The 21,082-nt window shown below is 45.5% G+C and overlaps 1 protein-coding gene across 3 annotated transcripts in view; it reads left to right on the plus strand.

The window, feature by feature from the left end:
• Positions 1–10,545: 10,545 nt before the first annotated feature.
• Positions 10,546–21,082, plus strand: part of ralgps2 (Ral GEF with PH domain and SH3 binding motif 2) — a 677,925-nt gene continuing 667,388 nt past the window's right edge. The window contains exon 1 of one of the 3 annotated variants that reach the window (XM_072511682.1): positions 10,546–10,566. The gene's annotated coding sequence lies outside the window, so the exon portion shown is untranslated. Of the gene's footprint in view, positions 10,567–10,942; positions 11,187–21,082 lie in introns of those variants that run through there. The other 2 variants (XM_072511681.1, XM_072511683.1) reach the window with 2 other exon arrangements.

Genomic DNA, 21,082 nt, shown 5'->3' on the forward strand with positions numbered 1-21,082 from the left:
CCCGGAAGTCGTTGTCACAGATTGATGACCACACCGACGTCTCCTCCAGTCTCATGTGCTGTCTCCAGTGCCTCCACACTCAGGGCTGCCACTACCACTGGAGTACTGAGCCTGCAAGAACGGCGGAGGTCCCGTTAACAAAGCTTGCAGTCTCGTGCCCTTTCAAGATGCCGCATCTACCCGCTCCCAGACTAAACCCTCCCCCACTACCCACTTCCTAACCATCGATATGTTAGCCGCCCAGTAATAGTTGATAAAGTTCAGAAGGGCCAGCCCCCTCCTCCCCGCGCCCCCGCTCAAGTAGGACCTTCTTCACCCATGGGGCTTTCCCGGCCCAAATAAAACCCGAGATCGCCACATTCATCTTCCTAAAAACACCTTAGGGGTGAAAATTGGGAGACAGTGAAACACAAACAGCAATCTCGGGAGGACTGTCATTGTCACAGTCTGTACCCTCCCCGCCAATGACAATGGCACATCCAACCTTCAGAAGACCCCTTTCATTTGCTCAATCACCCTACCCAAATTCTGTTTATGAAGCTGACCCCAGTCCCTTGAATCCCCAGGTACCTAAAACCCCCTCTCACCACCTTGAATGGCATCTCCCTCAATCTCCTCTCCTGCCCCCTTGCCTGGAACGCAAAAACCTCGCTCTTGCCGATATTCAATTTATAACCTGAGAAACGCCCAAATTCCTCCAATATCCTCATAATTTCTGCAATCCCCCCAATGGGTCTGTTATAAAAAGGAGCAAATCGTCCGCATAGTGTGAGACCCTGTGTTCCACTCCCCCCCGCACCACCCCACCTCACTATCCCCCGCCAAATGTTTGATGTTCGCAGCGCCATTGCCAACGGTTCTATGGCCAGGGCAAACAGTAGTGGGGAGAGTGAACATCTCGGTCTCGTCCCTCGACACAGGCTAAAATATTCCGATCGCACCCTATTCGTCCTTACATTTGCCACCGGTGCCTGATAAAGCAACCAGACCCAATCCACAAATCTCTGCTGAACCCAAACCTTCCCAGGACCTCCCACAGATATTACCACTCCACCCGATGAAAGGCCTTTTCTGCATCCATGGCCATCACCACCTCGACCTCGCGTCCCGCCGCAGGCATCATTATTACGTTAAGGAGCCGCCTAATATTGGACACCAGGTGTCGTCTCTTAACAAATCCCGTCTGGTCCTCCCCTATTACCCCCGGAACACAATCCTCTATCCGTGTGGCCAAGATCTTTGCCAACAATTTTGCATCTATGTTTAGCAGGGAGATTGGCCTATACAACCCACAGCTTTCCAGATCTTTATCCCGTTTCAAGATAAGGCAAATCAATGCCTGCGATAACGTTGGGGGGGGGGAGGGGGGGGGGGGCAGTATTTCCAATTCCTTTGACTCATTGAAAGCCTTTACCAAAAGCGGCTCCAACAGCCCAGAAAACCTCTTATAGAACTCCACCAGGAATCCCTCTGGTCCCAGAGCTTTGCCCGATTGCATCGCCTCCAACCCCTCTATAACCTCCCTGAGCCCAATTAGGGCACCCAGATCCTCCACCAACTCCTCATTTATCCTCGCGAACTCCAGCCCCCCAAAAAAATCATTTCATCCCCTCCTCCCCAGCTGGGGATTCCGATTTATATAATTTACTGTAAAACTCCCAAAACACATCATTCACCCCCGCCTGGTCCAGAACCACCTCCCCGACTCCAAGTCTTTCTTCAATACAAAAAGAAATCTATGGCTGATACTTTAGTGCAGTAATATTGATCTCTGCAGACCTGTATGACGCTGCACTTGCAATGTGCAATTGCATACCTATCTGTTCTGCAAGGTTGCTAGCTTCAGAATCTTGAATGGAGCTGGGTCAAACGGCTGCAAGGAGGCTGTACGTAGTTTCACACGAGATAGCCAGCTTATAGAGGGATAATGGGACTCCCTGTAACCACTTTATAATGTTCCCGATGTTCATGGATGGCGATGTCTTTGTGGTTGAATCAAACAAAGAACAAAGAACAAAGAAATGTACAGCACAGGAACAGGCCCTTCGGCCCTCCAAGCCCGTGCCGACCATGCTGCCCGACTAAACTACAATCTTCTACACTTCCTGGGTCCGTATCCTTCTATTCCCATCCTATTCATGTATTTGTCAAGATGCCCCTTAAATGTCACTACCGTCCCTGCTTCCACCACCTCCTCCGGTAGCGAGTTCAAGGCACCCACTACCCTCTGCGTAAAAAACTTGCCTCGTACATCTACTCTGAACCTTGCCCCTCTCACCTTAAACCTATGCCCCCTAGTAATTGACCCCTCTACCCTGGGGAAAAGCCTCTGACTATCCACTCTGTCTATGCCCCTCATAATTTTGTATACCTCTATCAGGTCTCCCCTCAACCTCCTTCGTTCCAGTGAGAACAAACCGAGTTTATTCAACCGCTCCTCATAGCTAATGCCCTCCATACCAGGCTGGTAAATCTCTTCTGCACCCTCTCTAAAGCCTCCACATCCTTCTGGTAGTGTGGCGACCAGAATTGAACACTATACTCCAAGTGTGGCCTAACTAAGGTTCTATACAGCTGCAGCATGACTTGCCAATTCTTATACTCAATGCCCCGGCCAATGAAGGCAAACATGCCGTATGCCTTCTTGACTACCTTCTCCACCTGTGTTGCCCCTTTCAATGACCTGTGGACCTGTACTCCTAGATCTCTTTGACTTTCAATACTCTTGAGGGTTCTACCATTCACTGTATATTCCCTACCTGCATTAGACCTTCCAAAATGCATTACCTCACATTTGTCCGGATTAAACTCCATCTGGCATCTCTCCGCCCAAGTCTCCAAACAATCTAAATCCTGCTGTATCTTCCGACAGTCCTCATCGCTATCCGCAATTCCACCAACCTTTGTGTCGTCTGCAAACTTACTAATCAGACCAGTTACATTTTCTTCCAAATCATTTATATATACTACAAAGAGCAAAGGTCCCAGCACTGATCCCTGTGGAACACCACTGGTCACAGCCCTCCAATGAGAAAAGCATCCTTCCATTACTACTCTCTGCCTTCTATGGCATAGCCAGTTCTGTATCCACCTTGCCAGCTCACCCCTGATCCCGTGTGACTTCACCTTTTGTACTAGTCTACCATGAGGGACCTTGTCAAAGGCCTTACTGAAGTCCATATAGACAACATCCACTGCCCTACCTACATCAATCATCTTAGTGACCTCCTCGAAAAACTCTGTCAAGTTAGTGAGACACGACCTCCCCTTCACAAAACCGTGCTGCCTCTCACTAATACGTCCATTTGCTTCCAAATGGGAGTAGATCCTGTCTCGAAGAATTCTCTCCAGTAATTTCCCTACCACTGAAGTAAGGCTCACCGGCCTGTAGTTCCCGGGATTATCCTTGCTACCCTTCTTAAACAGAGGATAACATTGGCTATTCTCCAGTCCTCCGGGACATCCCCTGAAGACAGCGAGGATCCAAAGATTTCTGCCAAGGCCCCAGCAATTTCCTCTCCAGCCTCCTTCAGTATTCTGGGGTAGATCCCATCAGGCCCTGGGGACTTATCTACCTTAATATTTTTTAAGACACCCAACACCTCGTCTTTTTGGATCACAATGTGACCCAGGCTATCTACACCCCCTTCTCCAGACTCAACATCTACCAATTCCTTCTCTTTGGTGAATACTGATGCAATGTATTCATTTAGTACCTCGCCCATTTCCTCTGGCTCCACACATAGATTCCCTTGCCTATCCTTCAGTGGGCCAACCCTTTCCCTGGCTACCCTCTTGCTTTTTATGTACGTGTAAAAAGCCTTGGGATTTTCCTTAACCCTATTTGCCAATTACTTTTCGTGATCCCTTCTAGCCCTCCTGACTCCTTGCTTAAGTTCCTTCCTACTTTCCTTATATTCCACGCAGGCTTTGTCTGTACCCAGCCTTTTAGCCCTGACAAATGCCCCCTTTTTCTTTTTGACGAGGCCTACAATATCACTCGTCATCCAAGGTTCCCGAAAATTGCCGTATTTATCCTTCTTCCTCACAGGAACATGCCAGTCCTGTATTCCTTTCAACTGCCACTTGAAAGCCTCTCACATGTCAGATGTTGATTTGCCCTCAAACATCCGCCCCCAATCTATGTTCTTCAGTTCCCGCCTAATATTGTTATAATTAGCCTTCCCCCAATTTAGCACATTCATCCTAGGACCACTCTTATCCTTGTCCACCAGTACTTTAAAACTTACTGAATTGTGGTCACTGTCAATTAGAGAACATACGGCTATGTTAAAGAACAAAACTATTTATTACGTAATTAAACAGTATAAAGGTCTCTACAATGTGAATGATAAGTACATTTGGATACTGTGGCTAAATACAGATAACTATGATTAACTAGTATTAACTGTTGACTAAGGAGCTACTCGATATGCGACTGGACTCTACGCCTACTATCCACGTTCTGCTGCACCTCTGGTGTGTCCCAGTTACAATCTTTCTGCTCACGCTACCTAGTGGTCAGATGCTAGAATTGTAATCTAAACATACAGGCACTAATGTTTATATAATATTTGGTTATTATATTAGATACACAGATGATGGTTCTCATATCATCACATCCTCCTCTTTTTCAAGATGATTGTTAAATCATTGACATGCACATATAAACTATTTACAGATGCAAGAATTTTAAATGGGTCAAATTGTATGCATGCAAATTTTAAAATGCCCATCATTTTAAAAAGTCTGTATCAGGTTTGGTACTGTTCAAAGATCCAGTCTGACAGGTCGCCTTCGAATTCGGGTGGATCGTCGTAGTGCTTGTGCTGAGGTCGAGGCAGCTTGGTCGTTGTCGGGCAAATTCACTTGCACAGTATTTGTTGCTATTGGCGGCCCTTCTTTGGTGGCTTGCACAGGCTCAGGCGTGCGAGGAGGAGCAACCCCTTCATCCAGCCTTGGCTATATGGTGAACAGCTGATTGCCCTTGAACTTCATTAATGCTCTCCGATTCCGTTTCAGTATGAATCTTTGATCCGTGAGGACGACAAATGATTGGGACTGCCTGTCACATGACCTTGGCAGTCGTGGACCATCCTTGCAGTGTCTGCACCCTGACCGTGTTGTCTGGTCCCAAGTCGGCCAACATCTTGCTGGATCAGTTGTAATACTGAACCTGTTTTTGTGCCCCGATTCTCTGCACGATTAGCTCGTTGACTTATTCTGGCATGGTGGGGAATGTTGTCTGTCCCCAGCCTTCTACCCATGAGTAATTGGAGTGCAGCCAATCCACAACTCAGTGGCGTGGTGCAGTATGTCAACAGAGCTAAGTGTGGGTCACTGCGTGATGCCATGGCCTTTTAAAGCAGGGTTTTGACAATGTGGACCCCTTTCACTGCCTGCCCATTTGATTGAGGGTAGAGCGGGCTGGAGGTCACGTGCTTGAAGCCATATTTTGTTGCGAACTGCTGCCATTCCCAGCTGGGAAAGCAGGGACCATTGTCGCTCATGACCGTTTGTAGTATGCCATGCCGAGCAAAGATCTCTTTTGCACCCCTGATGGCGCTGGCAGTGCTGGAGCTCGGTAGCTTCATTACCTCCGGGTAGTTGGAGAAGTGTCTACCATTACCATGTATTCTTTACCGTTCATATAGAACGGATCAGCCCCGACCTTCAGCCATGGTTTGGTAACGGGCTCGCTCTCGGTCATTGGTTGCTCTTGTTGGCTATTCTTGTACCTCTGACAGGTTTCACAGTGCTCCACTGGTCTTGGTCGATGCCTGGCCAGTAAACCAACTCCCTGGCCCGTCTCGTGCATTTCGCGATCCCCAGGTACCCTTCATGGATCTGGACGAGGGTCGTATTTTGTAGGGCCTGTGGAATGACAATTCTGTTTTTTCGTAGCAGAAAGCTATTGGTGTTTCTCAGCTCATCCAGAATTTGGAACACGCATTGGTGGGTCATCCTTGCTGCATGTGCAAAGTCGCAGCTTTCAATGTCTCTGCCTTTATTAGTTCAGATTTGGTGTCCAATACTGCCAGCATTTCCACTACCAGGTTGACCTGTCCCTGTACGATTTCGGCCATGCCATGTACGTTCCTTGTTTTTGGTGGCTCTGGACAGAGCATCCGCCACCACAATGTATTTGCCAGGCAAGTACACAAGGTTGAAATCATACCTTTGCAGCTTCATAATTAGTCACTGGATGCGAGATGACATCTCACTAAGGTTCTTCTGAATGATGGGGACCAGTGGTCTATGATAGGTCTCCACCGTAAACGTTGGTAGCTGAAAGCGTAGTCGTGGAATTTCTCAATGCCCTCCACCAGTCCAAGACATTCCTTTTTTATTTGGGCATATCTTTGCTTGGTGTCCGTCATTGCCCTGGATGCATACGCCACTGGTTGCCAGGTCCTATCAGCGTTCTTTTGTAACAGGACTGCTCCTAGCCCATTCTGGCTGGCGTCAGTTGATATCTTCGTATTTTTTGTTGGGTCGAAGAACGCCAACATTGGTGCGGTGGTCAATGCCTGTTTTAGGTTGGACGACTCAGTTCCATGGCTGACCGTCCACTCAAAAGGAACAGTTTTCCTGATTAGGTTCCTGAAACTTACGGTCTTCAAGGCTAAGTTGGGGATAAATTTTCCGACGAAGTTCACTATCCGCAGCAGATGGAGCACCGCTTTCTTGGACTGCGGACGAGGCATGCTGATGATGGCTCGGAGTTTCTCTGGATCATGCTACACTCCGCGATTGGACAACTTATCACCAAGGAACGTGATTTCTTTGACGCCGAATTGGCACTTGTCCCTGTTGAGTTTGAGCCCGTACTGCTTGATTGGGAGCATGACCTGACGTAGTCACTCATTGTGTTCCGCCAAGTTTGATGCCCAGATGATAATGTCATCGACATACACCCGAACCCCATGGCTCAGTGCAAGATTTCAGATGCTGAGATGATGCCAAACGGCATTCTTAGAAAACAGTATCACCCAAACGGTGTGTTAAAGGTGCTCAGACGTGTGCTGTCCTTGCCCAGCCTCAGCTGCCAGAATCCTTTTGATGCATCCAATTTGCTGAATACTGCGGCATTTTTCATTTCGCTGGTGATCCCCTCTCCTTTGGGGGTCTGACAGTGTTCGTGTTTTATGTTTTTGTTTAAGTCCTTGGGATCGATACAGATGTGCAACTCTCCATTGCGCTTCTTCATGCACACCATGGTGCTCACCCACTTCTCTTGCTCTTCTACTTTCTCTTTAAAAAAAAACGTATTTTATTACAAACTTGTATCAAAGCCGGTTACAGCAAGTAAACACCCCCGGAAACATACTCCCCAACAATCCCCTTTTCACCCCCTCCGCTCTCCCCATCACCCATCCCCCCATGACGAATAACTCCTCAAACACAGTCACAAACATCCCCACCTTTTCTCAAACTCCCCCACTGAGCCCCTTAACTCATAGTTTATCTTCTCTAACCGCAGGAAGTCGTACAGGTTACCCAGCCATGCTGCTACCCCTGGTGGCGATGCCGACAGCCACTCCAGCAAAATTCATCGCATGCAATCAGAGAGGTGAAGGCCACGACACTGGCCTTCCTCCTCTCCATGAGCTCCGGCTTCTCTGAAACACCAAATATCGCCACCAAAGGTCCGGATCCACCTCCTCCTCCACTACCCTGGTTAAGAATGCGAACACTCCCGCCCAGAATCTTCCCAATTTTTGGTAACACCAAAACAAGTGCGCATGATTCGCTGGCCCCCGCCCACACCTCTCACATTCATCTGCTACCCCCTGAAATAACCCACTCATTATCGCCCGAGTCATATCCATCCTGTACACCACCTTAAACTGTATCAGGCTCATCCTTGCACAAGTGGTCCCGTTTACCCCTCGCAGTGCCTCACTCCATACTCCCCAATTGATCTCCATTCCCAACTCCGCTTCCCAGGCTGGTTTAACACAGGGCTAAATCACTGGCTTTGAAAGCAGACCAAGGCAGGCCAGCAGCATGGTTCAATTCCCGTACCAGCCTCCCCGAACAGGCGCCGGAATTTGGCGACTAGGCTTTTCACAGTAACTTCATTTGAAGCCTACTTGTGACAATAAGCAATTTTCATTTCATTTCATTTCTCCTTGATCTTCACCACCCACTCACCTCCCTGCTCCCCCAGCCACTTATATATATCCCCAATGTTTTCCTCCCCTTCCACATCCGGAAGCAGCAGTCGCTCCAGCAGGGTGCATCCCGGCAACCTAGGGAGCCCCTTCCAGATCTTTCATGCAAAGTCCCCAACCTGCATACACCTGAACTCACTACCCCTCGGCAGCTCTACCCTCTCCCTTAGCTCCTCCAGACTGGCGAACCCTTCCTCCAAATACAAATTCCTCACCTTGACCAGCCCCACTTCCCTCCACCTCCTATATACACTATCCACCCCACCCCCGGCTCATATCCATGATTCTCGCACAGCGGCGTTAGCACCGACATCCCTTCCACCCTAAAATGCCTCCTCAGCTGATTCCATATCTTCACCGTGAACTGCACCACTGGGTTCCCTGAATACCTACCCGAGGCCATTGGCAATGCTGCCGTCACCATAGTCCTCAAACTAGACCCCTTACAAGATTCCTCCTCCATCCTAACCCACTCTACTCCTTCTCCTTCCCACCACCGCCGCACCTTGTCCACATTCGCCGCCCATAATAATGAAGCAAGTTCGGCAATGCCAAACCCCATGCTGTGCTCTTCTACTTTCTCGATGACGCCTAGCCTCTGCATCTTGTCAAGTTCGGTCTTGAGGCATTCTTGAAGCGGCGCAGGCACTCGTCTCGGCGGGTGCATCACTGGGCGCAAGTCGTCCTTCAGCTGAATTTTGTATTGTGATGGCAACATCCCGATTCCCTGGAATACCTGCAGAAACTGACTGAGAATTTGGTCGATAGCGACATCGTGCGGCTGCTCCATTATGCTGTGGACACGCTATACTAGCTGTAGCTGCTCACAACCCTCTGTGCCGAGTAGTGACATTCTTGTCGACTGCTCTATTATGAGCCTGATCTGTTATTTGCCTTTGACTGTTACTTTCAGGTGACATGCACCTAGAGTCACTATGTGCTGTCCATTATAGTCACACAGGATGCAATTGGTTTTCTGGGTGATTGGCTTTGTCCTCAATTTCAGATCTGCTTTGTTAATTAGGTTTGCTCGAGCCCCTGTGACGAGCTTTACCTATATCACTGTGCCGTTGATGTTGAGCGGTGTGGTCCACTTATCCGCTGTCTTCACCACATTAATTCTAAGTGCTCCTGTAGGTGCAGCATGTCGGTTTACTAAGTCGACACGCTTGAGCTGCTGGCTTGTTCCAGTGAGCATACAAGGGGCGCAAAGTGACTTCTTCTGGCACATCGGTTGCAGGTTTTACCAAGTGCAGGTTATTTACTCGTCCTGTGCGTTCTGCCGCACCTCTGGCACAAAATGCCGTGCTGCAAACTATTTTTAAAAAGTGGCCGACCCCACTCGGACCACGTTTGGGATTCTGCAGTGATACAGCTTTGTTCCTGCTGCCTTTCTCCGCATCCGCGCCTTGTGTTCGGATTTCAGTGGTCTGCTGCTGGGAAAACTCACTGGCCTTGCATGTGGTTATGGTATCTGCAAGTTTTAGACCAAGGGCCTGTACGCATACGGTAAGTCGTTGCTTAACATCACACCGGATCACGTCTACATTACCAGTCGTGAGGAGTGGGCCAGGAGTCTTGAGTGTTTCCATCTCGCTTCACCTGGTCGTCTCAAGTTTCGCAGCTGATCCCTTTCTTGTCGAGCCTCCTTTTCGATTTTTCTTGCCTTATCTAAATTTTCCTAACTGCACTTGTTTGACATTCACTCCGTAGTACCATGTAATGTTCTCTATGTTCACAGATGGTGATGTCTTTGTGGTTGAATCAATTAGAGAACATATGGCTTTGTTAAAGAACAAAACTATTTAATAACTGATGCGACCATCAAGTCACACGTGACGGAGAGTTGAAGTGAACAGTGGTTTTAAGCAGCTAGAACTGTGCCTGCCTGCGACTGCTCTGTATTGAGTGCTGCCTACAGGCTGCAGATCTATATACCTCCCCCGAGGGGGCGGAGCCATATTCAGAGCCGACAAGGGCACCAACATAATACAATGTAATGTAATACAATGATGAATGGTAGCAGTAATACATTCACCACAATAACTAACTAAACACTATAAAGGTTTCTACGATATCAACAATAAGTACAGTTGGATAGTGAGGCTAAATACAATTAATTATGATTAATTATTATTGGCTAAGGAGCTACTCCATATGCAACTGGACTACGCCTGCTATCCAATTCTGCAGCACCCCTGGTGCGTCCCAGTAACATCCTTTTCTGCTCACACCACCTAGTGGTGGTATGCTAGAATTGTAATCTATACATACAGGCACTAACGAGCCTGGTGTTGTAAGACTTCGTACTGTGCTCGCCCCAGTCCAACGCCGGCATCTCCACATCATACAGGCACTAATGCTTATACACAGTTTGGTTATTACACAGGTGATAGTTCACATATCATCACTCACACACTACTGGAGGCTGGTGTGACTTCAGTGTTGTATTTATTGTACCTGCCGGGCTGCAAAGTCGTACAAGGGGCCATGCTGGTGCGGACTGATTGCCTGACACCCCACCCTGGTGAAGGGTGGTTTGTGTGTGTGTGTGAAGCTACAAACTGTGACCGGCTGTCTGAATGGAGCGAGCTGAGGCGGGAGCGGGAGGTGAAAGCTGCAAGGTCGGAGACTTCGCGCGCGCGCGCGAGAGAGAGAGACGAGGCGTGAGTTGTTGCTGTTGTTGGTTGAGCGCGCGCGAGCTTTGTGACGGTTGTGTAGTTGGTGGTGGTTGAGTGCGCGCGCGAGGTTGTGACGGTGACGGGCAGAGCGGGCGCGAGAAGAGACAAGGCGCCAGTTGTTGTTGTTGTTGGTTGAGCGCGCGCACACGCTCGCCCACCTCGGCGTCCGCTGTGTTTTGCAATCGCCGTCCCTCCTCAGCGGGGAATCTCGCGGTTGCCACCGGCGGCAGCAACTGCCATCTGGAGAGCAGGAATCGGGATGTACACCAGGGTCGGTTGTCAGCAGGGCCTGGCTTCTCAGCTCAGCACCAACCCGGGCACGGCGCAGGTCAGTCCGCTCTGTTCCAGAAACATCTCTCTCTCGCTCACACACACCGAAGGCCTACGGGCGCAGGCTTTCCCGGTGTTCCGTCGAGCTGCCGGGCGGCGGTTACGAGAAAAGCCCGCCTTTCAGGGTGGGAGAAATGCGGATGTGGGTCAAGTTCCCGAGGGATGGGTAATAGGAGAAGGCCGAGCCGGGGTGGGGTGTGAGGAAGAAGGCAGCTCTCCCTCCGCGGCGGCGGCAGATTGCGGTTCCCCAGCCGGTTTGTGGGGGAAGCCCGGGCAGTCTGACAGCTGTGGTCCACTCCTCTCCATCAGGCAGAGCCACCCCCCAAAGCTGCTTATGAGTGTGTCTTGAAATCACATTAACCTCTGTGACTGGGCTGTGGATCGACATTATTTCTCTCCAACTTCACAATAATTGATTGTTAAAATAAAAAGTTTCGTGTTTTTTTTTAGCTGCTTACATGCCATCACTCAACCAGAATTATAGGAGATAGATTTGAACACAATACGAGTAGATTTGTGCCATCATTGATATGTCATTGATCGATGAACGTCCCTCCAGTTCTGCACACGCAAATCATTATTGCCTATTTGTCGAGATATGATCCTTATTTCCTATAAACCTCAGACATCCTCATAGCTTTTTAACCAAGTTCAGTTTCTGGCTTCAGTTCTGAAATTTAGAGTTCTTGCGGGCTTTGCTATAAGGTAACAAAACATATACAAATGTATCCTCGTATCAGTGCTTCTGATCCAATCCAACAGCAGGAACAGTTGGCTTTAAGATGGGAAAAACATGGGTTAATGGTATTGGATTTTGGTTACAGTCGGTATTTAAGATGTTTGACTGCAGTTTTGACTCACTATCTTACAATTTAAATTGTAAATGGCATTAATGGACTTATTGCATAAGTGAAAGAAACCACATTACACAAGTGGATTATAAATATTTTTCATTCTTGTTCCTGAAATTAATCATGTATCCTTACTGTTGTTTATGATGTATTTACATTGTTGGAGAACAATAATATCTGTATAATTGTTAAACACAGACTTCCAGTGAACACTCTAGATTGTAGCAACTGCTGTAATATTATGCAGCTGCTCCTTTGAAGCACCATTGTTTTTTCTGTCCATCAGTCTGTGTGGTTGGCAGTTCGGTCCCTTGTGGAGATGAGCATAAAAGCCGGTTAGTCCAGTTCTGCTGAAAGTAATGGAAATTGTTCCTGTCGGATGGGGAATTTTTAGATTGAAAGATTAAGCATGCTGTCTGAAAGACGAGATGTTTTGGGAGTGCAATTTTCTCAAAACCTTTCAAAAATCTAAGAATTTGGACAGCTACTTTTAAATTCTTTACAGTAAGAAGTCTTACAACACCAGGTTAAAGTCCAGCAGGTTTGTTTCGAATCACTAGCTTTCGGAGCACTGCTCCTTCCTGAGGAACAAACCTGTTGGACTTTAACCGGGTGTTGTAAGGCTTCTTGCTGTGCTCACCCCAGTCCAACGTTGGCATCTCCGCATCATGTTTAAATTCTTTAGCACTGAAGGCGGTCAAAAGGAAACTAATCTTGTACCAAGTTAATTTCATATTGTATATTTCTACCATCACTTGTCTCCTGAGTGCAAGAAGCCCACAAGTTCATTGTTGATGAGTTGCTTGTTGTAAAGTTCAACCACAATTGTTATTTTTTGAATAGTCGTTTGGTAGTACAGAACTTGAGTATTGCTGAAAAAAGAGGCTTTTTGTCTTTCATTCATTAGGACAATTCGTAAGAATACAGTGTAAGGGAAACCAACAAATTTATACTGTATGAGAAGAGAGTGCTGATTGGTTGGCAAATGGACTCTGGTAGAATACACCAGTTGAATCCCTGGGCCTGATATTCTACATCCAAGAGTACTTACGAAAGCGGCCCTAGAAATAATGGATGCATTGGTGGTTATCTTCCATAGATTCTGGAACAGTTCCTACAGATGGACGGTAGCTAATGTAACCCCACTACTTAAAAAGGCAGGTAAAGAGAAAACAGGGAATTTTAGACCATTAAGCCTGGCGTCGATGGTGGGGAAAATGATCAAAGATTTTATAGCAGAGCACTTGGAAAACAGGCAAAATTGGATAGTCAGCATGGATTTATGAAAGGGAAAGCATGCTTGACAAATCAGTTGACAAATTCTTCGAGGATGTAACTAGTAGAGTTGATGAAGAGGAGTCGGCGGATGTGGTTTATTTTGGACTTTCAGTAGGCTTTCGACATAAAAGCAAATTACTGTGGATGCTGGAATCTGAAACAAAAACAGAAAATACTGGCAGCAGGTCTGACACAAGTGATTAGCATGTAAAATAAAAGAGCATGGGATTAGGTGTAATGTATTGAGATGGATAGAAAACTGGTTGGCAGACAAGAAACAAAGAGTGGGATACCACAGGAATTGGGGCTGGGACCCCAGCTATTCACAATATATATTCGTGACTGAGATGAGGGAACAAAATGTAATATCTCCAAATTTGCAGATGATAGATACAAAGCTGTGTGGGACGGTGAGCTATGCAGAGATGCTTCAGTGTGATTTGAAGTTGAATGAGTGGGCAAATGATGGAAGATTCAGTATAATTTGGATAAATGTGATCTTAGCAAAATGTTTGGTAGCAAAAACGGAAGGCAGATTATTATTTGAATGGCCATAAATTAAGAGAGGGGAATGTGCAATGAGACCTGGGTGTCTTCGTACACCAGTCGATGAAGATTAGCATGCAGGTGCATCAGGTGGTAAAGAAGGCAAATGGTACGTTGGCCTTCGTAGCAAGAGGATTCAAGTACAGGTACAGAGAGGATGTCTTGCTGCAATGAGACAATGCCTTGGTGAGGCCACACCTGGAATATTGTGTGCAGTTTTGTCTTATCTGAGGAAGGATGTTCTTGCTGTAGAGGGAGTGCAGTAAAGCTTTACCAGAGTGTTCCTGATATGGCAGGACTGACGTATGAGGAGAGATTGAGTCGATTAGGATTGTATTTGCTGGAATTCAGAAGAATAAGTGGGGATCTCATAGAAACCTATAAAATTGTAACAGGACTATACAGGGTAGATGCAAGAAGGATGTTCCTGATGGTGGGTGTGTCCAGAACCAGGGGTCACAGTCTGAGGATACGAGGTAGACCATTTAGGACTGGGGTGAGGAGAAATTTCTTCACCCTGAGAGTGGTTGGCCTGTGGAATTCACTACCACAAAAAGGTGTTGAGGCCAAAACATTGTATGTTTTCAAGAAGCAGTTAGATATAGCACTTGGGGCGAAGGGGATTAAAGGATCAGGGGGGAACATAGGACCACAGGAATTAGGAGCGGAAGTAGGCAATTCAGTCTTTCAAGTCTGTCCACCATTCAATCAGATCATGGCTGATCCCTTTCTGGTCTTTGGTCTTGTTTACTTCATCAATCCCATTTAGTATTTTATAGACCTCAATCAGATCCCCACTCATTCTGCTAAACTCCAGCGAGTATAAGCCCAAACTGATTAATCTTTCCTCATACATCCTTTCATCCCTGGAATCAATTTGGTGAACCTACTCTGAGCTGCTCAAATGCCACCACATCCTTCCTCAAATAAGGAGACCAAAACTGGACACAATACTCCAGATGTGGTCTCACCAACACCCTATGCAATTGCAACAACACTTCTCTACTTTTATACTCCAGTCCTTTTGCAATGAACACTAACATTCCATTTGCCTTTTTTATTACATGCTGTGCTGATCACAGTGCCAGGGACCCGGGTTCGATTCCCGGTTTTGGTCACTGTCTGTGCAGAGTATGTACTTTCTCTTTGTGGCTGCTTGAGTTTCCTCCAGGTGCTCTGCGGAGTGTCCTCCCACAAGTCCCGAAAGACGTGCTTGTTAGGTGAATTAGACATTCTGAATTCTCCCTCAGTTACCTTAACTGGCACCGTAGTATGGTGACTAGGTGATTTTCACATTTACTTCATTGCAGTGTTAATGTAAGCCTACTTGTGTCACTAATAAAGATTATTATTATTAATACCTGCACACTGACTTTCTGCGATTCATGAACAAAGACACCCAGATCCCTCTTTCCAGACACATCTTGAATCTGCTTTCCATTTAGATAATTTGCCTTTCTATTGTTTCAGCCAAAATGGATAACCTCACACTTATCTACATTAAACTCCATCTGTCAGATTGTGACCCAATCTCCGAGCCTATCCATATCCAGCTGTAAAATCTTTATCTCCTCTTCACTGTCTGCTTTCCCACCCATTTTAGTATCCTCCACAAATTTTGCTGTATTACAAAGAACGAAGAAAAGTACAGCACAGGATCAGGTCCTTCGGCCCTCCAAGCCTATCCCTGCTTGCAGATAATTTATATTTGTAATTTACATAAATTGTGGGGAAGGTGGGATCAGGCTATTGAGTTGAATGATCAACCGTGATCAGAAAGAATGGCGGATCAGGCTCAGAGGGCCAAATGGTCTCTTAATGCTCCTAATTTCTACGTTTCTATGTTGATTGTGACTGACAGTTAATTGCCAAGCATTGTTGAAATTTAAACCTGGCAGCTTGATCCTGATTGGTTAAGGCATTGCCCTGAGTAATGAGTCAATGAATGGCTATCACTTATTTTGTTTAGCAGAAACAGCCGCAATGTGTGTACACACTCTTTCTGTCTACAAAAAACACGGCACTCCGAGCCTGACTGATGATCTTAAATTAACTGTTCGCCCAGTTCTGAGGAAGTTGAGGATTATTTAGCAAATGTTGTTCATTGCGGAATCACATTTCATGTTGACACTGTTCTGAGTTTTGCACACATGGGTTAGGTGGGTACGGTCTGTATCTTACCCATTACGAACAGTGGAAGGAACATGCTGTTTGATACAATCCGCCGGCATTGCCTACATACCTAGTATCACACTGGCATTGAAATTCATTTACTACGTTACTCATTTCTGTGATAGGCAGATGGCAGCATCCTGTTTGTGTCAAATATGCAACTGCATAGTAGCAGTGTGAAACAACTAGCTTCGCCTGTTGCTCACATTTTTGAATGAGCCCAAGGCCAACGTTTGGCACTGAAAAGTGAGCAATCTATCTCAGATTACCTTGAAGGGCAAGGTATTAAAAAAAAAAAAATTGCAGGAGCATATTATTCATTTTTAAAAGCAAAAGTTAATTTCAAAGAGTCCACATTAAATGAAGTTTTTATCTTGAAAGTTAGGAACATGATATATCTTTACCGGGCATGATGGGATCAAAAATCTCTTTAATGTTTTGACAGTTTTTAGTGCTGAACATTCTTAGCTGTTCGACAGAATGTGTAGCAGTTAATTCATTGAGAGAAGTAGTTTTTATTTGGATTGTGGGGGGGGAGGGTGTAAATTTTATGCCTGAATTACATCAGATACCACATATTTACATTTTCACCATCAGTTTTAGTTCTGAGTAGCATAGTGAAGCAACTGGAAAAAGAGTTCAGGCATAAACTAAATTCATATTATCTTGTAAACAGTGCAGAAAATTGGACAGGCTGTATTTGGCTTTGCTTCAATTTATATTGTTGACAGAATATTGGTAGTCTCCTGGGTCAGATTTGTTTTACATAAGATATAAGTTTACTTAAATCAAGTGCGAGTATATTTTGTCCAGTTAAATCTGGAATTTAACAGATCACATTCTCATAAGGAATTAAACCAAACATGTGAATGTCAATTTAAAATAATTGGTTATGCACAACAACAATAACAACTTGTACTTCATACAGTATCTTTGACATGGGAAAATATCCCAAGGTATTCAAAAGGGAAATAAGTATGCCGAAGAGGAGTAATGAAAAGTCTTGTCGAAGAGATAGGTTTTAAGGACCCTTATAAGGAGTAATTTTTTGTCAAAGGTGGGCAAAGATAGAAGGACGCACAAGAGACCAGGATCAGAAGGCAGAGACTTGGGTGGGTGGGTGGGTGGGGGGGGGGGGGGGGGGGTGAGTTTGCATGGCTTGTGGAGGGGTGTGGCCAAGAAGGGATTTAAATACAAAAGTGAGATTTTTAAATTTGAGGCAGCTTTGGATGAATTGAAATTTACAGGAATTGAAGAATGGCAGACCAGTCAAAAGAAGATTTAAATAGTTGAGTCTGGAGTTGACAACAGCATTGGAAGGTTTTCAAGCAGCAAACTGAACGAGATCAGTACTTTTTACAGAAGTAGGTGAATTTTGTGATGGAAAGAGTGTAGAGTTGATAACTGGAATTGAATAGGGTACTACAGTTGAAAACATTCTGAGACTGGCTGGGAAGCCTGACATAAATGGCAGCAAGGGAAGAGATGTTGTTGGGAGTGCAAGGCATTGGCTTTGGTTTTCTCATTTTTAGAGGAAGGTATTCTGGCTCTTCTTATACCAGATGGCACTGATATTACAGAGTCAGTGGGAAGGGTGTGTGTGGTGGTTAATGCAGTGGATGTGAGGGTCAGACTGTGTTTAATGGGCAATTGAGTAGTAGTGTTTTTTTAAATAGATTTTGAGTATCCAATTATTATTTTTCCAATTAAGGGGCAATTTAGCATGACCAATCCACCTAGCTTGTACATCTTTGGGTTGTGGGGGCGAGACCCACAGACACTGGGAGAATGTGCAAACTCCACATGAATTGTGGAGTGACTCAGGGCCGGAATCGAACCTGGGACCTCAGTGCCATGAGGCAGCAGTGCTAACCACTGCACAACCGTGCCGCCTTGAGTAGTCGTGTTATGGGTAATTGTAAGCTGTTCTTTTCGGGTGTGAAGTTAAAGAGTTTAATTCTGTATTCATATTAAAGTTTTGTTTTAAAATACAAAAGCCCTATTTTTTTCATGCAATCACTCCTGGAGTGAATCATTCTTTCTGCACAGTCTTACACAATAAGCTAAATTATTGGGGTTTCGGTCCAGTATCCCAGCCACTTTTGGGGTCTGGTCTGGGATTGTAATATAGGGGAGATGGTGGCAGATGGTGAAATTTGAATTCAATACAAACCTGGAATTAAAAGACCATGAAACCATTGTTGATTGTTATAAAAACCATTAGGTTCACTAATGGCCTTCAGAGAAGAAATCTGCCACCCGTACCTGTTTGGCCTACATGTGACTGCAGATCCACAGATCCACAGATCCAGTAAACCACTCAGTTCAAGAGCAGTTAGGGGTGGGTAATAAATTCTGAACAAGCCAGTGGCGCCCACATCTCCATTATGAATAAGAAAAATCTGGCCATTATTCAGTAGATAATACTGGAACCAGTCCCATTGAGTTGGGCAATGTTGAACTTATTAGAGGTATTATGGTGTGGGTCTTTTTCAAAGACGTTGATGAGGTGATAATATTGGGATCATAGAATTTACAGTGCAGAAGGAGTTGGGCTGTTGAACTCAGAGGTATTATGGTGTGGGCCTTTTTCAAAGACATTGATGAGTGATAATATCAGGATCATAGATCATAGAATTTACAGTGCAGAAGGATGCCTGCACCGGCCCGTTGGAAAGATCTCCCTACCTAAGCCCACACCTCCACCCTATCCTCGTAACTCAGTAATCCACCTAACCTTTTGGACACTAAGGGCAATTTAGCATAGCCAATCCACCTGCACATCTTCGGACTGTGGGAGGAAACCGGAGCATCTGGAGAAAACCTACGCAGACACAGGGAGAACGTGCAGACTCCGCACAGACAGTGACCCAAGCTGGCAATCGAATCTGGGATCCTGGAGCTGTGAAGCTACTGTGCCGCCCACAATGTGGTGTGTGTCTTGGGTTTAGGTTGTTTATTGCTGTGAAAGAGGCAAAATCTTGATTGGGAAGGGTACATGGAGATTTAAGAGGCAACAATACATTTAGCACTTGAGAAAGGAGACGTAGATTAAAGTTGGAACAATATTTTATAAGGACTGAGGAATTGAAGAGAGAAGTGTTGAGAGAGAAGGTGACAATATCTTAGAAAATGCAACCATTTATAATAGCAACATGATAGTTAGGAAAGGAACTTGAATGGTCATTATTTAGTGGGAATGGGGTTGAGGGAATAGCCGATGGGTATTGTGAAGAAGGTGAATTTGTTAATCTACATTAACACTTGTTATTTTCAACGTCTCTATGAAATTTTAACACGATTTGCATCCGCAAAGATGGTGCCAGTGTTTATCTCTTAGAGTTTCCCGCGCATCGTATTATTTTGGTGAATCGTTGGTGTAAGATTTATCTGTTTTTGGGTGCTTTTAACAATGGGCACCCAAAAATACCTGCACTACCCTTAATTGTGGCCAAACTCTAATTTATTGTCATGTTTTTAGTTTGTGCCATTGTTGGATGGCATGGTGGCGCTGCTGCCTATGGCGCTGAAGACCCGGGTTCAGTCTTGGTCCTAGGTCACTGTCTGTGTGGAATTTACACATTCTCCCCGTGTCTGCGTGGGTTTCACCCCCACAACCCAAAATGTGCAGGTTAGGTGGATTGGCCATGCTAAATTGTCCCTTAATTGGAAAAAAAAAAATAGGGTACCCTAAATTTAAAAAAAGGTTTGTGCCATTGTTGATCTTTTTGACACTGCCCACTTCTACTGATTGTGTCTCTTGATGTTCCTCTTCCTCCATACCCTTTCAGCATCTTTTCATTCTTTCCATGTCTTCCCAAAATGCACCAGCAATGTGTTAACTTGAATTTTCTTTTATTTTTTTCTTGATATTTTTCAAATAACATAACCTGCACACACTCCTACACTAAGGGGCAAGTTATCATGGCCAATCCACCTAACCTACACATCTTTGGACTGTGGGAAGAAACCGGAGCACCTGTAGGAAACCCACGGAGACACAGGGAGAACATACAAACTCCACACAGTGATCCAAGGCCGGAATTGAACCTGGTCCCTGGCGCTGTGAGGCAGCCGTGCTAGCCACTATGCTGCCCTGTCATGCCAGTTATCTTTGTGATGAGCTCCCACTTCTTTTTGTGTGGACGAGCCATGTCAGATGTTTCCAAAGAAAGAAACGTTGCTGTTGTTTATCTTCGAATAGCTGGTTGTACAACATGGGATTTGATCGGGCAGCACGGTGGCCTGGTGGTTAGCACAGCTGTCTCACGGCGCTGAGGTCCCAGGTTCGATCCCGGCTCTGGGTCACTGTTTGTGTGGAGTTTGCACATTCTCCCCGTGTCTGCGTGGGTCTCTCCCCCACAATCCAAAAATGTGCAGAGTAGGTGAATTGGCCATGCTAATTTGCCCCTTAATTCAATTGGAAAAGATAATTGGGTAATCTAAATTTAAAAAAAAAACACAAAAAAAAACATGGGATTTGATCCTTGTTCCAGCTTTAGGTAGACTTGGGGCCTGCATTCTTGCCCTGCCCTGTGTAAAATCACGGCATATGCCGTGGTTTAGAAACTCTTGAATAATCAAGGATGCTACCTGAAGAAGGAAATAAGCTAGTTGTATAGCAGCATTGGTTCGGCAAGAAGTTGGTTGGTATAATGAATTGATCAAAGAAACTAAATAAATGAAAATTCGGGAATCTAAAACTTTTTGTATACAATTGGAGGGAAATTCGAATTGTTGAGTATATGAAAATAACCTGCAGTGAAAACTGATATTTTCTTCATGTACCTGTCAATTTATACTAACGACTGGTATTATAATTTAAATATACAGCCTAAACTGTGTATTTGTGCATTTGTTGAAAATATTATTTGAGGCACTTAAACATGTTCTTGCCACTTGTTGTATTGTACCAAAAGGTTTTAGGGGACCGTATTTGTAGTTGTCAACCCGTGGTCTCTTACTTGAGTTCAAGTTGCACATCTTAAGATCCCAGTGCCAGCCAGGTCAAATGTTGATCTCAGTTGAAATATGACGAATGTTAAAC

The sequence above is a fragment of the Scyliorhinus torazame genome, chromosome 7 (assembly GCF_047496885.1).
Source record: "Scyliorhinus torazame isolate Kashiwa2021f chromosome 7, sScyTor2.1, whole genome shotgun sequence".
Taxonomy (NCBI): domain Eukaryota; kingdom Metazoa; phylum Chordata; class Chondrichthyes; order Carcharhiniformes; family Scyliorhinidae; genus Scyliorhinus; species Scyliorhinus torazame.